Source organism: Pogonomyrmex barbatus, unplaced genomic scaffold (assembly GCF_055798465.1).
Source record: "Pogonomyrmex barbatus isolate J1 unplaced genomic scaffold, ASM5579846v1 scaffold18, whole genome shotgun sequence".
Taxonomy (NCBI): Eukaryota; Metazoa; Arthropoda; class Insecta; order Hymenoptera; family Formicidae; genus Pogonomyrmex; species Pogonomyrmex barbatus.
In genome coordinates this window covers 6,959,654-6,974,896 of record NW_028297114.1, presented here as the reverse complement: position 1 = coordinate 6,974,896, position 15,243 = coordinate 6,959,654, and the positions used below count along the sequence as shown (strand labels likewise).

The 15,243-nt window shown below is 31.0% G+C and overlaps 1 protein-coding gene and 1 long non-coding RNA gene across 9 annotated transcripts in view; both read right to left on the bottom strand.

Moving 5' to 3' along the window:
• Ppn (proteoglycan-like sulfated glycoprotein papilin) overlaps window positions 1-15,243 on the bottom strand; it is a 72,267-nt gene that overhangs the window by 41,553 nt on the left and 15,471 nt on the right. The window lies entirely within an intron of this gene.
• Window positions 9,408-15,239, bottom strand: LOC148937022 (uncharacterized). 3 transcript variants are annotated; one of them, XR_016138879.1, is made up of 2 exons: window positions 14,376-15,239; window positions 9,408-12,328 (listed from the first exon to the last, which is right to left on the bottom strand). It is a non-coding gene; the product is annotated as an uncharacterized LOC148937022 (long non-coding RNA). The 3 variants fall into 3 exon arrangements; XR_016138878.1 differs by having other exon boundaries at window positions 14,459-15,239; XR_016138877.1 differs by having other exon boundaries at window positions 12,977-14,445.

Genomic DNA, 15,243 nt, shown 5'->3' with positions numbered 1-15,243 from the left:
AGAAAGTGGTCGTGACTTACGAGCAGGGTGCTGGCCCAGTCGTAGCGATTGCAATTAATCATGCGGCGCGCAGAGCGCGTACCTAAATCCCATAATAATTGCAATGGCTCGATCAAAAAATCACGCACGGAGTTAAGCCCAATTAAAAAAGGAATCGATTGTGGATTTTGTCACAAACTTTGATAATAGCAAATAATAGTAGGCTTAAATTATTTGAAAAAAATAACACTCTTTATTACACGCTTCAACAATATTAAAGAATCTTTTTCTTTTATTCAAACAATATTTATTATAATCTAGTCAAACAAAGTATTATTTCGTTCAAAAATAATTTTATTTTCTTTGAATTTAATAACGCTTTTTTTCTATTAAACAACATGACGTACTCTAACGAAACAACAAAATTCTTAATTTTATACAAGCAACGAAATGATTTCATATAAATTTATGTTGTTTATTTAAATAAATTCAAATGAAACAAATAAAATTATTAAATCTAAAAAAACCTTCTTCTTCTAGTGCAGAGATCATTTTTCTTAAGCTTTTCAAGAATAGTAATTTTGCAAAGTGTGACTGCTATCCTTATTACTCTTGTGTTTTTTGATGATTAGCTGTAAAGAATAATTAATACATAAACATTCTTCAAATTTTTTGCTATCTCTTCTAAATAATTTTATACAAGCTAAATAAACTTATTGATGCTATTAAAATTTAGTCCAAAAGATATATTTAGTAAAGATAATAAGTTATTACAGTGATATTAGAACACCTGGAATAGGTGTTATTATTTCATGATTTAAAAACCTTGCGGTAGAAATTATTAGTTATTTAAATAAAATATTATTAGTTATTTAAATAAAATATGACTAGTAACAAAAATATCCTCGTTGAAAATTTAATAAAAAAATTTGAACGCTTTAAAAATTTATTAGACAGAGATTTTATATCATGTCTCCTTTTCTCTTTAACGTGACCTTGTGTGAAGCATAAAGAAGGCAACTGCACAGAATTGCGGATAACATTGTTCACTGTCTTTGAAGGAATGGCCAGTTTCACGCCGACACGAATACGAGAAAAACGAGCTTTTTGGTCATGATTCGTAGAAGTCTGGGTGGAGAAGAAAAACAAATTGCTCTAGAACACCACTAGCTTCGGGTGACCTGCATTGAATAGCCTCCTCTTAGGAAACCACGCGACTAAATTCTATCATATATATATATATATATATATATATATATATATATATATATATGGTATATCTAGCTTCTATTGGTATAGCTAGCCGTTTCGCATTTCACGAGAGAGAGCGAGCTTTACATGATATAATATTTTTTACCAACTTTTTTATCAAGTGGATGTTTGAAAGAGATGCTAAAAAAATCTGAATCTCACAAATTACATTACAAGACGACTTTGTCATTAGTTTCTGCTTGCTGCTAATTGTGAAAAGAGTTGGACTTTGCTAAAGTAAAATATAATATATACTGTAATTTCTAAAATAAAATTAAAAAACGTTAAAAGACAAAGCTACAAACAAATCTGTTATATAAAATTATAATATTTCCAGATTTTTATCGTCGTTTTTTTAACTTTTTAATTACAAATTTGCTTTATTATTAAAAAAAAAACATAGAATTAGAATTATTAAATTCACAATGAATTACGACAGAATCTACGTTTTATACATTCCATAAAAATAAGAATTGACGAAAAGTGACAAAAAATTGCGACAGCCTTTTGCGACCAGCTTTTCAGTATGTCAGGCGACCAATGTCTCTAAACCGGTTGAGATTCGGGACAAAAAGGAGATTTAAATACGACTACCAAAACTGTCGGCAGTCCCTTTGTCTCTACTATGGACTAATTGAGCGGAATTCGGAGTAGTAGTGGTGAATAGTATACGGTGAATTTAGTTGGATCAGCCAAGGCCTCCTTGCCGTTCGTTCCCGCCCTTTCGGAACGTATAGCTAGATGCTTTTGCACTAGTCGCTTTTCTCTCTCGCTCTTTTTTTTGAATTCTTTCGCTCTCCAAGGATCCAAGCGTTTATCGAGATGTTAAACTTCTGATTTTTTTTTACCGAACGAGCTATAGATGCGCGTTAGAAAACGACAATAATTTTTTATGTTATACTTGTATAAATGTAATTTTAAATTACTAAATCTCTTATGTTGAATTAAAAACTTTGGAAATGTTAGCTTTTAAAAATAAAGTTTAGTTTCGAATTATGTATGTATCCTTTTTATATATTGTTCAGCAGGTCTTGAAAAGAATAGCCTATAAAAAAATTCTACAGAAGATTATGAATTTTATAAATTTCTATAGCATGTAAAGAAAGATAATAGATGTACGGAAATATATAATTATCGACGATTATAATTAACATTGTATAAATATTTACGTCTACGTAAGATAATTTTTAATTTCACTAGAACGTAACAGGCGCGCGCCACTAAGCTTTTCATATTATATTATTTTTATATTATATTATATTAGTTGATGATAGCGACGTACCATCGTGATGAAAAATAAAAACTTATTCATTCTTATTCATCTTATCTTTGTCCTTGTTCAAAAGGTTTCGATTCAAAGTTTCATTCGCTACTAACCTCGCCCGTATTTTACAAATTGTCATTTGCAAATTGACAGTAACTCACGAAACTAGCGTAGCAAAAGAATTAATCAGCATCGCGAAAAAGCGGCAACAATAAACTTCGAGAAATGCGAGTAATCGATTTAACATCTCCTTTTTTATAAAGAAAGATTGAACAAGGCATAACATATCAAAAATAAAAACGTGTTAATATGTATTAAAAGTGATTGTAATAAATGAAAATATAGATTTAGAAAAATAAAATTTGCGAAATACATATTCTCATTGTTAAAAGATTTATCTCTTTATATGATGATATTGCGCTAATTTTTGCATCTACGAACTGTCATCAATAATCCATCTAATATACATTCAACGATTTTAATCGAAATAGTAAAAATTTTCACTCGCTGAACCGCTTATTTTATGCATAATCAACAAATTAAAATTCCTTTTCTTTATTATTTTATGGCTTTTCTTTCTATTCTATGTGATAGATGGTAATTTTAAATTTTGCAGGCGACAAAATAATAATTTTAAAAGATTGTGACTTTTTAGGTAACGTAAGTTGTAAAATATTTGTTTCTGTAATTTTTAACTTTAACTTAATTTTTAACTTAATTTTTATTCTTTAATATAGTTTTTTCTGTTTTTTGCTCTAGCAAAAATTAATCAGACATATTGTATTTTTATTACATAACAAAATGTATCGAAAATCTGTTAATTAAAATTGATCGACGATTTATTAACAATCTTCTTGATTATTATATTTTTTCATGTCGCAGTTGTCGATAAGCAAGTAGAACACTTATACAACTGTCCACAATTTCCTCTGCGTTTCATTCAGTAATCATGTGACGTAATCTTAAACTGTCTCGTAAGAATTATCAAAGAATTATCGTAAGGCCATCATTCATGTAAATATTATAATTTGATTCGATAATGTGTGTGTGTGTGTGCGCGCGCGCGCGCGCGCGCGCATACATACATACATACATACATACATACACATATACATGTACACATATACATGACACAGAGTGTCTAATTCCTTATGGTACATCGTTTATGTACAAATAGAACAGGTCAAATTGAACAGAAAAATCATACTATTTTGCGATTTTCACAATTAGTTAATAAATTACTAATTATTAAATGTTATAAAATGAGCGCATATCGGCCCGGCCAATTGACCAATTTAAGGACGCGGCAAAATTATCGTAATACTTTGTATAGATTATACTTTTAATACTATTGTCGTCCCTTGTATTATTATTTAATGTCGCCATCATCAAATAATGATAAATAGAAAATAATAGTTATTTTATCATTTTAGTAAGAAACTGGAAGTTCGATGTTTTATAGCGTTTTACAGCGTTACAGCTATGATGCAAAGAACGCACAATTTCATCAGTTTTGGATGAGGATGCGTAATAAATACGAGGAAATGCGGGGGAAGAGTTGCTATCATTTTAACATCCGGGATGTAGTTCCTATCTAAACAGACAGGAGCTGGTATCATATGCCCACGCAATACTAGGCGAATAATTATTCGATGAATCGCCGATTTCGGCTTTACTTTAAAATGACTAATATAACCGCGATAACAAATTATTAAAGAGTGAGGAAGCTTATAGGCAATGCATATGTTAAAGTACAATAAAGCCTATTAATCAGATTTTCCAAATTAATTATTAGCATAGGAATTGATAATTGATCTTGTTTGTTTCTCAGATATGTAAAATTTATAAAATATTAATAAAAATCGAAAAAATAATTCTCGGAATTGTTTCCAAAAAAAGGAAGGAAAGAAAAAAAAGACACGTGTTTGTATTTGCAAAATACAAAATGATTTGAATTAATATTACACAAAATTATTAGAAATTCAGCATATGGCGATTTATTTCTTTTCTGAAGCAATCAATCTTGTAAGTGATGTATTATTTATGATATCTTTAAAACGGGAAGTAATGTTCAGTTGCAATTATTTATAATTATAAGCGAGTATAAGATAACAATATTTAATCTAATTTATAAGTGACAGACGCGAATACTATTAATTATAAAATTATTCGTAATCGTTCACTATAAGTTAATCTCAATTCTCATTATCTTGGCATTGTATAAACGAACCTATAACACGTGAGTCAATTTTGGAGCTGCGGTGGACCACCCACACTCACATCCGTTTTGTTTGATAGTTCTTTTACACCAGTCGCGTCAGGCTGTTCGTGACACTGGTACCGACACGTGGAGATCGAGGAATTTACAACATTCTCACGAACATAAGCATAAAACTAACATGTTCGTATGTAACAAATATAGTCTACACAAATAGCATAAAAATAACGAGATTGAATGACGTAATCGTGCCGCAATCTTTCCGGCTATTTTTACGCTCTCACTACACGTGTGTAATGCGCGAATGTTAAAGTCTGACTTTCTTGCATCATTACTCTGTCCGTGCACATAATGAATCTTTATTTTTGTTTTTGGCAAAAAAAATGACCATATCTCGCTGCTTCTTGTTGCGATTGGCAAAATTCATTCAATTTAATTTATTATAAAAATCTTTGGCAATAAGAATCTTTTCAAAATTTCTTAACGAGCAACAAATCATTATAAATTAATCTTCAATGTTCACATCTTTTCTTTGTTTAATCGATAATTTTACTTTATAACTATGAAAAGTATTCGAAATGAATAATTTAATAAATAGCTGTTGTGTTAATCATTCGTAAGCGTTTGTGAGGAAAGAAGAAGCTCTCTCTCTCTCTCTCTCTCTCTCTCTCTCTCTCTCTCTCTCTCTCTCTCTCTCTCTCTCTCTCTCTCTCTCTCTCTCTCTCTCTCTCTCTCTCTCTCTCTCTCTCCCATTGATAATGCATCCCATTATGCATCTAATATACTCTACATAAATAAAATTATACGTCTTTAATCCTATCAAAGTTATATAAGTATAGGCACATGTTTTTAACTATTATTTATATTTTTGGTAAAAAGAGAGTTTTAAACATCTCATCTTACATAAAGGTAAAATCAATATATTTCTTCTAAGATCGACAAATTATATGAATATTTCAAGAAATTAACAATACATGAACTTGAAAGCATGCTATAAGCATGCATAATCGGATATATATGAGAATTTATTGTACGAGCTGACAGAAATATTATGTTTTATAGGGCAAAGAGAAAGAGGTTACATTATCTTTATATAAGCTTTTGTCAACACAATTTAAATGCAATATTATTGAATAACGATACATGTAAAAATGATGTTGTTATTGTTTTACAAACTTACAAGATATATTTGCGCCACACTGCGCTTTTTCAGTTTGAATTTCAGAGATGAAATCTACACGTGCTTTCGAAATTAGCTGAGCATAAGATTAAATATAATGTACGATCCGAATAATGGATTGAGCATTTTATAACGATGGCATTAGCAAAGTCAAGTGGGCGAGACATGCACGCAACTTCCGCCGTGACCGAATTTAACATAACTAACTAACCGTATAGACAAGAGAGAAAAGGCAAGAAAAAGAATAAGAATCTTGTTAAAATTAGAATAGTAATCAACAGTAATCAACACTTGACACTTGACTTGAAAAAGAATAATAGAATAAATCATTACAGAGAAAATTGCGTGAATTGCGTAAATTTAATTTGTAATTTAAATAGTTACAGAATCGGTATAAGACCAAATTGAGCGGTAAGCCGCTACGTATTACGAGAGATGATCGCACACACAGACTTTTCTAACTTGTGCGTAATCCGAATTTCTATTAAAATTTGTGACCTGGAGTTTGTTCAACCTCTACGGCGGTAAATCACACGTGTCATTTTTTTTCCCGCGACGGATGACTAACGGCAGTTTGCAGGAAGCACGGGAAAGCGATAGAGAAATGGTTCGCATACCACCAGCCATTTGCACGACCCAAAAATCATGGCATTCTCTTGTCTCTTTTCTCACATATTTTGTTAAATAAAAATAAAACTTTCGGTACATCCGATAAACACTCGATATGTACATATATATATATATAAAATAAAATCGACTCCGCTCCAGATAGCTGCTAGATAGAGAACCGGGCTTTGATCCTCTAATGATATGTTGATGGGGTGATGCTCTGCTAACTCCGGCAATTGTGCAAGCATCTAATTTATTATTTTTCGGTCATCGTTCAATCAAAGCAATGATACGTGCAGCGATAGAGAGATTCAATTTGCGCTCGACGTATCGACCACAATCGTAGATTGACATAAATTGTGCGCTCTAAAATAGTATTTTCAAGCGTTTCAAATATTCCGACCGCGATACATACAATGGCTATTCACGTATGTGTCAACCACGCGTCATTCAATTCTTCATGCATACATTCAAACAACGCATAATGAATTTCCAGGCTGATTTGCCGATTTGAATTAGGATCTGTGATTACGTCCGCATCATTAAAGTTTGTAGTAACCGTTGAAACCGCAATGACGATTGTCGAATCGTATGAAATGGTAGCTTGAGGATTGATGATTAATTCGTCATTAACACAAGGATCTCAGCTTCTATAAACGTATATCATCGATAATCGATAATCGACCATCGTGTCCCAGCCGACTAACAACAATTCCAAGCAATTCCAAAATCACGAGATACATGTGCAGCTTCTCTCTACTACTTCCAATTCACGTTAATAATCTCACTACACACCGGTTCTTACGTCATGCATTTACACGACAACATTTGTTGTTTCACGGTGGTAATTGCATTATTCGTGCAGTTGAATGGCAAAACCATGTTTGAATTTGATTATTGCATTCCATTATGCACATATTTTTGGCTTTCATCACGTTATTACTTGTGTTACACGCGTTAATTTTTCAAACACTCCACAGGCAACGAATAAAAACTTTCTTCACTGTATTCACTCTCAAATAAAACATATTTCTGAAAGAGATAGGTGAAAGGTGTCTTCCCTACTACCATGTTAATGAAAAATTTGATCTCTTTGTAATGATTTGTGCGTTAATAATGATGAAAATTAAGTGAGATATATCAAAGCAAAACAAAGATATTAATTGCTACTTGTATTTATTAAAATATAATAAATATAAAAAAATAATTTTTATAAAAAGTAGTAATATAATATTTTCATATATAAAGAATACTTTTCTGCATTTTTTACCATTTTTTAAAACAATTTCCATAAATTTTCATAAATAAAAATTTTAAAAGGTATCTTACAAAAAAGATTGCGATCTTTCTTTTAACAATTATAACTCAGTTTACATTTTCTTGCCTTAAACGATAATCTTTATTCATAAAGCGATAAAATTTGCAATTGTATTCGAAACATTTTGCAGTTAACCCAATAACTGCATTTACAATGAGACCTACGCGGGTTTTATTTTTAAACGCACTAATATTAATGTTCATATACGTATGAATATGTTCACATAATACTTAACTATCATTTACGTGTACATGGGCAAAACGGACGCATCTCGTTTACAAATGTCATACAAGTCGCAAGTTCCCATTGCAATTGAAGGGCGGTCAAAGCCATTGCTATTCCGTCGGAGCGGAAATTCAATTCGAGTATGAAAATTACATAAAATTTAATGAATGCAATTTAACTCATAATATCATATAAATTTATGCAAGAGGACTCGCCGAGGATTGATTTCGATTACACAAGGACATAGTTTTCTCGCGACACATATAATGTAACAATGCAAATCTTCCAATAAGCAAAGCGTTATTTTTACGATGTCGATAAAGATTCAAAATTAGTAAAAAAATATATGTAAAAATTAATTCTTGATCTTTTTGTTTTTCAAATTTTATAATTTTTTAATACTCTTTGGTCTAGGTCAAGAAAATATCACACAAATAAAATAAATGTATATTTATAAATTTAAAAAAGTTGTATAAAAAATTGTATAAAAAATACATGTGATATATTTTGCTATATTAAATAATAAAAAAATTGAATAAACTCAAATTAGATTTTCCGAAGGGTAAAGTACTTTAATTTCTCCCGTGCATAAATCATAATTTAACAATGGATTCTTGAAAAAGAAATTGGGAAGATGATGCAAAGGGTGCGTATACTTCATCAAAGGGGATGGATTTATAGGATGGTTTATCTAAAACATCTTAGCCGATGAAGAGTTTGACAATAATTATCTCCAAGCTTCTTGTCTTTTCACGATAATATCTATTTCCTCTCGTATCTGTAGCCTTTCCCTAAATAGTTTCAAATACGTATAACTTCCGTTACCACTTCCGTTAAGTTGTTTCACAAAAACGTATTTGTCCTAACAACGTTGTTTGTTTATACATATATAGAGATGTTATTTTCTTCATGTTTAAGGAAAAGAGTATGACACAAATGTTACACGTAGTACCAATGTATCTTTATCAGAATAGATTTATTATCAAAAATACATCGCGATATCTACATCTATATCTATATCTTTTTCTTTTCGTTTTTGTACCTAGAATGAATTATTTAATTACACATTTATATTATACAACGAATATCAAAAATTTGGAGTTAGATGATAAAATTATTATATTATTACATATTAAATTATAATAATATAATATAACGTATTAAATTTTTTATGAGATAGAAGCATCCAATAGATGATATAGTTGTGATAATATTACTCTCAAATTTACAATTATTACAAATGTTTGACATCTTTTCATTAATTAATTAATAACAAATTTATGCTAATTTATAAAATAGATCCTCTCTCTCTCTCTCTCTCTCTCTCTCTCTCTCTCTCTCTCTCTCTCTCTCTCTCTCTCTCTTCTTCATATACAGAAATATTATTTTTGAAATATTATATTTTTATATTATAAAACACTTGCATTTAGTTAGTTGGAAATTCCAGTTAAATTTTTCGATAAAGTATTGCCAAATTTTTTATAATTTATATTACGTCGACCGTATGCAAACTCAGTCGGCCAAATATTGAATTGGAACGTTAACGCGTGTTGAATGTTCTTTCCACGCGATTACGTCTGCATTGATCTTTTGGTCGGTCGGTCGGTCGATTGTTCGATCGCTACTATACTCTCTTTCTCGGTGACACATTTATCGTGAATAAAAATTCGATCATAGATCAGTATTCATCATACTGGTACGAATTTTATGTGCAGATAATGCTCTTTCACGCTGCGGCAGCAAGTTACAATAATTGCAATGTCGTACGCAGTGATGGGAGCCTCGGCTAAACAATAAACGGTTCCTGTGTGGCACTCGTCTTCGTTATCGTTAGAACAAGGAAGGCAAAACGCAAGGCGGCGAGACAAGAGAAAAGAAATGAAGAAGATGTGAGAGGTGAAGACTCAGAAAAGCTGATGGAAGGTTGAACGTGGCGAAAGACAGACGCATTAAGGAAGGAGACAAACATCAGGATAGGTAAGAGGCTAGGTTTCTTTCCTTCTCACTAGAAGAATGGCTGCATAGCTGCAGAGAGGACAGAAAAATCAAGCAACAAAGAGCAACGCCGGCACTACTGAATATTGCATTCAACCGCGCTTGCCGTTCGTCGTTGGTAGGCGCGACTGCACCGTGTATGAAAGCTGGAATTTGTCGTAAAGTCAGTCGTATTACCAGTGGTCCTGTTCGGGAGGAAACACGAATATATATGTATTCGCATACCAGACAAATACATGCGTAAGTTTTATAGATACACCTACGTAAATGTTTATATGCTAGAGCTTTACGGGAAACGTACGATCGAGCGCGAGTAATCATACGCAGAATCAGAAGAAACTATCATGCCGCGAATAAAGTATCATGCAAAGCTCCGCAAGATACCAAAGGCACGAATACTTCGTCGGAGACACATGCCATATGGTCTATCATGACGACGGTGGGTCGTATTGCTGTCACACGTATTGACCCGAGGCAACGTCCAGAAATACAGAGATGTCTCGACGAAATAGATAAAGACAATTTCGATTTTCATAGAATAGGTTTCTGCCGCTATCTACTTTTTTTTTTTTCTTTTCATCATTCTCTACATACAATTGCTTTTTTTCTCTTTGAGGAAAGATAGAATTAAAACAATTGGAAACATTCAACTATAACTTTGTTATTAACTTAATTTAAATTAACAACTATTATAGAATAAATGTACTCTTTGATACTTTCCAAACAGCTACTGTGCGCACTGTATTAACAATAAATAGGATATAGATTATGTAGATTTATATAGATTTATATAGATTATATAGATTTATATAGATTTATATAGATTATATAAAATATTATGGCATGAGATGTCTTTTTACGCGATATAATATAATGTTTTAATGAAGTGTAATTTACGTGTATCGATTTGCTAGAAAATTCGTCTTGGAAAAAGAATGTCTTAATTTTTACGTAAGACGTAGATTCAAAATAAAGATTTCTGAAAATTGAATATATTTTACTAAAAAATCGTGAATATGAAGCGATATCAAAGAATAAGTTTACTTTTAATTTAGCAGATTTATCTTTTCAAAAAATTAATAAGTTTTATTAAAGTTTTAACAAAAATTTTACAACTGCTTAATCCAATAATAAAATTTGATTCATTAGATTCAGATTCTATTGATTTTTGAAAGCTAATAATAGATCGTCTTTTCTTGCAATACAAATACAAATGTCGATATACTAAAGTAATTTTTCCCAAAACTAATTATTATGTTATTATGTTCCTCATATTCGGCGATCGTAGTAATTTTACATATTATTTTTAATTAACATATCATTTAAAAATGAATAAATAGATGCAATAATGGTTAATGAGCACGCTTTGTACGACATGATACGCTCGCCAAAGAAAGAATGAAAAAGAGAGGAAAAATTGTGTTTACTCAAGTTGGATGAAGAAACTTTCGACATGCGGTAATCAATCGCACGATCAGTATCGAGATAATGATTACTAATTAATTCAGCCGGAGAACGTCAGCGAAGAGTTTTGAAAAGTGATTTTGCTTCGTGATTTTGCGACTGCAACCAATATAAACAATTGTAATTTTCCTTACAGAAGTTTTACAAGATATTGACAACGGTTAAATACGAGAAAAAAAAATAGTAACGTTAAATAGCTATATAACGTCGAAAGCGATAGATATTTGAAAAGCGAGCTAAGCATATTGATCTAAGTGCAAACGTTGAACAGAATAGAAAAAAAAAATTATAATAAAACGTTGTAATTTAAATATATAATTCATATAAAACTTCTCGAGATACTCGTATAACTTAAAGTTACTTATTATTTTTATAAGATTTTATATATATTAAATTATTATTATTGTTATATTATTGTTATTGTTATATTATTTCATATATTAGATTGTAGACATATATGTTATTCATCACATAACTTTTTTAACAACACAATTCTTTTCTAGCTTTGTTTTTATTTTAGATTAATATTCTGATATGATATATGCTGATGCAACGAAAGCCTTTCACTTGAGATGATTGATTTGTCTTCGTGTGCCAGCATATTCAGATGCATGCTCGTGTAAAACATTTTTCAAGTTTCAATAACATAATCACTATTTATAATTGATTACAAAATATAAATAAACATACTACGTACTTAACTATATAACTTTGTATCGGGTAAATGTAAGAATTTTTCGCCTATATTCTTTAGGAGCAACGCTCATTTCTTCCGATATATGCGCTCGGCTTTAGTTACGATTAATGATGCACCAGTAAACTCACCTGAAACAGATAAAAAGATAAAGATTAAAAAACGGAATTTTAATCAGCAAATTATTTATTGCATCAAATTGCAAGAAATTTCGTAGGCTTTTATATCTTAAAAATCTCCTATTTCTGAGATTTTTTTTTAATCAGATGCCAACATCTTGATGCCTATCATAAACAATCTTCACAAATATTAATTTCTTTAATTGTCTTTAATTGTCTGATTTGCAGCTTTTGTTTACGAAAATACGTAATAGAGATATTCAAAGTTTAATAGACATCTAACAAACGATATTTCATCCTATGTTCACATTACAAGCTATTATTATTGTAGAAATTGTATTGCATTTTTATATTAAACTTTGGACATTTTTCAAATTAATAATTTTACATAATATAATTTTGAATAATTTTGTGCTACTTTTTTCAAGAGGGTTGTTAATATATAAAATATATGATATAAGAAAGATGTTATCCATTAAACTCTATAAAGAATGTCGTACAGTTTTTTATAACTAAATTTTATAAAAACTATTTCCAATAAAATTTGCAGTCTCAGATGCTGCAAGACTTATTTAACGAGATGATATTGTGTAAAATTATTACACAAAGTCATTCTCGCAAATTGATCGTTAAATTTATACAAAAGCGACACCCACTTACATGATGTAGCATATTTGATAAATTTTTAATGAGCTGTCATATTCCTCACGATCGTTTTCTGAGTAATTAAAAACGATATCGTCAGATTGGTTTGAATCACAGGTAGGACGAAAGAAAATAAAAAAAATTTAAAAAAGAAATTGAGGCGTCACCTATGAGTTCGTTGTCTTTAAGTCTAAAAGTGTAAGATGAATTGCGATTGTTACATTATTGCGTAAAGACCAGTACGACCACTTTATTCGTTATCTAAGATTTTCTCATACGTGCCTTATTCTAATCATTACAATTTTAATTAAAATGAAATGATTTATCATAAGCAGCGATTGTGGAAAATAACGGTAATTATTAGATTGATACAAATAAAAAAAAATAACGAATAGAGAATATGATTTCAATGCAACTTCCAATATGAAATTTCTCCTCATAGCGATTGTAATCGTCAATATTTAAGTCTCTCTATCTTCAGCCGCCAAGACTATTAAAAATTGTAAATCATCAAGAGATCGTAATGGCAGTGTTTTCTTAGCACATCCTATGCTTTCTTGCGTATGTAAAGAGTCGGAAAATGATGCGATGATATACTTATTTCATTGTGAAAAATTGAAGGAAATTCTTTACACACACACACACACACACACACACACGCGCGCGCGCATATATACGTGTATATATTATATATAAATATATATTGTAAATTATTATTAAAAATTAAATTGAGTTATAAAAAATTAAATACGTGAGCTATTATTATTTAGTCTGTACAAAGAAAATTTGATAACGAATGAAGTAAAAGAATAGCGCGCGGAACAAGATTAAATGATCAGATATATTGTTATATCACATCTTTATGTTAAATCAAGCTATGCAAGTTTGTTAGAAGACGGACAGAATTTGCTGCTGACTATTATGTCCTTACGACATATATACACTGAAAGAATGAAATAGTTGACAATTATAATTTTATATTTCTAAAATTTAAATTTCTACAATATAATATAATATAATAGTTTTACAAGATAATAAGTACTAAAGTAATACTGGATACTATAAAACTATAATGATATAAAAAAAATGTGAACCCATTAATTGATAATGAAATAATGACTCAATTATAATTACACAATTATACAGATTTCAATTACACAATTTTACGGAATTATAAATAGACAAGATATCACAATCAAGATATGACAATTACATTTTTCCAATTTAAATATATATATATTTTCTTGGAATAAATATAATACCCCTATATTATTGAGAGATAATTTAAAAAAATACATTCTAACAACAATGCTATACAACGCATTACTATATTTTCTTAGTTCATATTATTTATTTATCATTTTTATCACAACTTTATAATATTTAGTTGAGCCGTTATTTATCATCAAATTACTAGCACTAGTTTCTCTGATCGTATATCCTGTCTGATAAATGTATCAACTTTATTGTCATCAACTTTGTTGTCATCCTGCTTACGCTTATTCGTTTTTCGATTCCTGGAGCATAGCATTCTTCTATATTGCAAAACAATGCGCGCTTTCATGGTATTCTTTCATGGTATTCTGATAGATCCTGCCACGCTAAAAGATAATCAATGTAATTCGCCGTTAATATACACGTAATATACACGTGCCGAGCTGCGGGATAATCTGCTGCACCGGCACGGCAAATAGCGTCGTGCTGTCTGCGACCGACCGACAACGAGACTGCGAGGCGGCGTGCACTTGTCGCAACCATATGCATCACCTTCTTCGCATGCCGTATACGCCCCTTCGGCTAAGTGCATACGAGGCGCCTATATATTTATGCACGCAATCTCGTGAGATTTAAACGTTTGACGTGATGAGGTGGTGCGTCGACTAATTTCATAATCATAAGTACGTTTGATTATTTACACGTCATCTTCTTGAGCCGGAGTATTATGGAGTCCTCTTTCTGGCACGCTGGCACGAAAGGCAATATATACTTATCGTAACATCACGATTAACATTAATATGAGCGACTTTAGCGAGCAGAATTATAAAGTTACAAACTCGCTTGAAAATGTAGCCTTTGTGGAATCGAGCGCAGCAGGTGCGGGCGCGCGATTAAAACTTCTTAGTCATGCGCTGAGAGCGTCGTGTACTTTTATAGGCCATAGCGTAGCGGCTATAGCAGAGCGATTATGTGCAACGAGATGTTTATAAGAGAGCAATGAACTTCTCTCGCGTCTCTCTCCTCCGTCTTGCATCGTCTCTGCATCATCTCTTACCTCCTTCCTC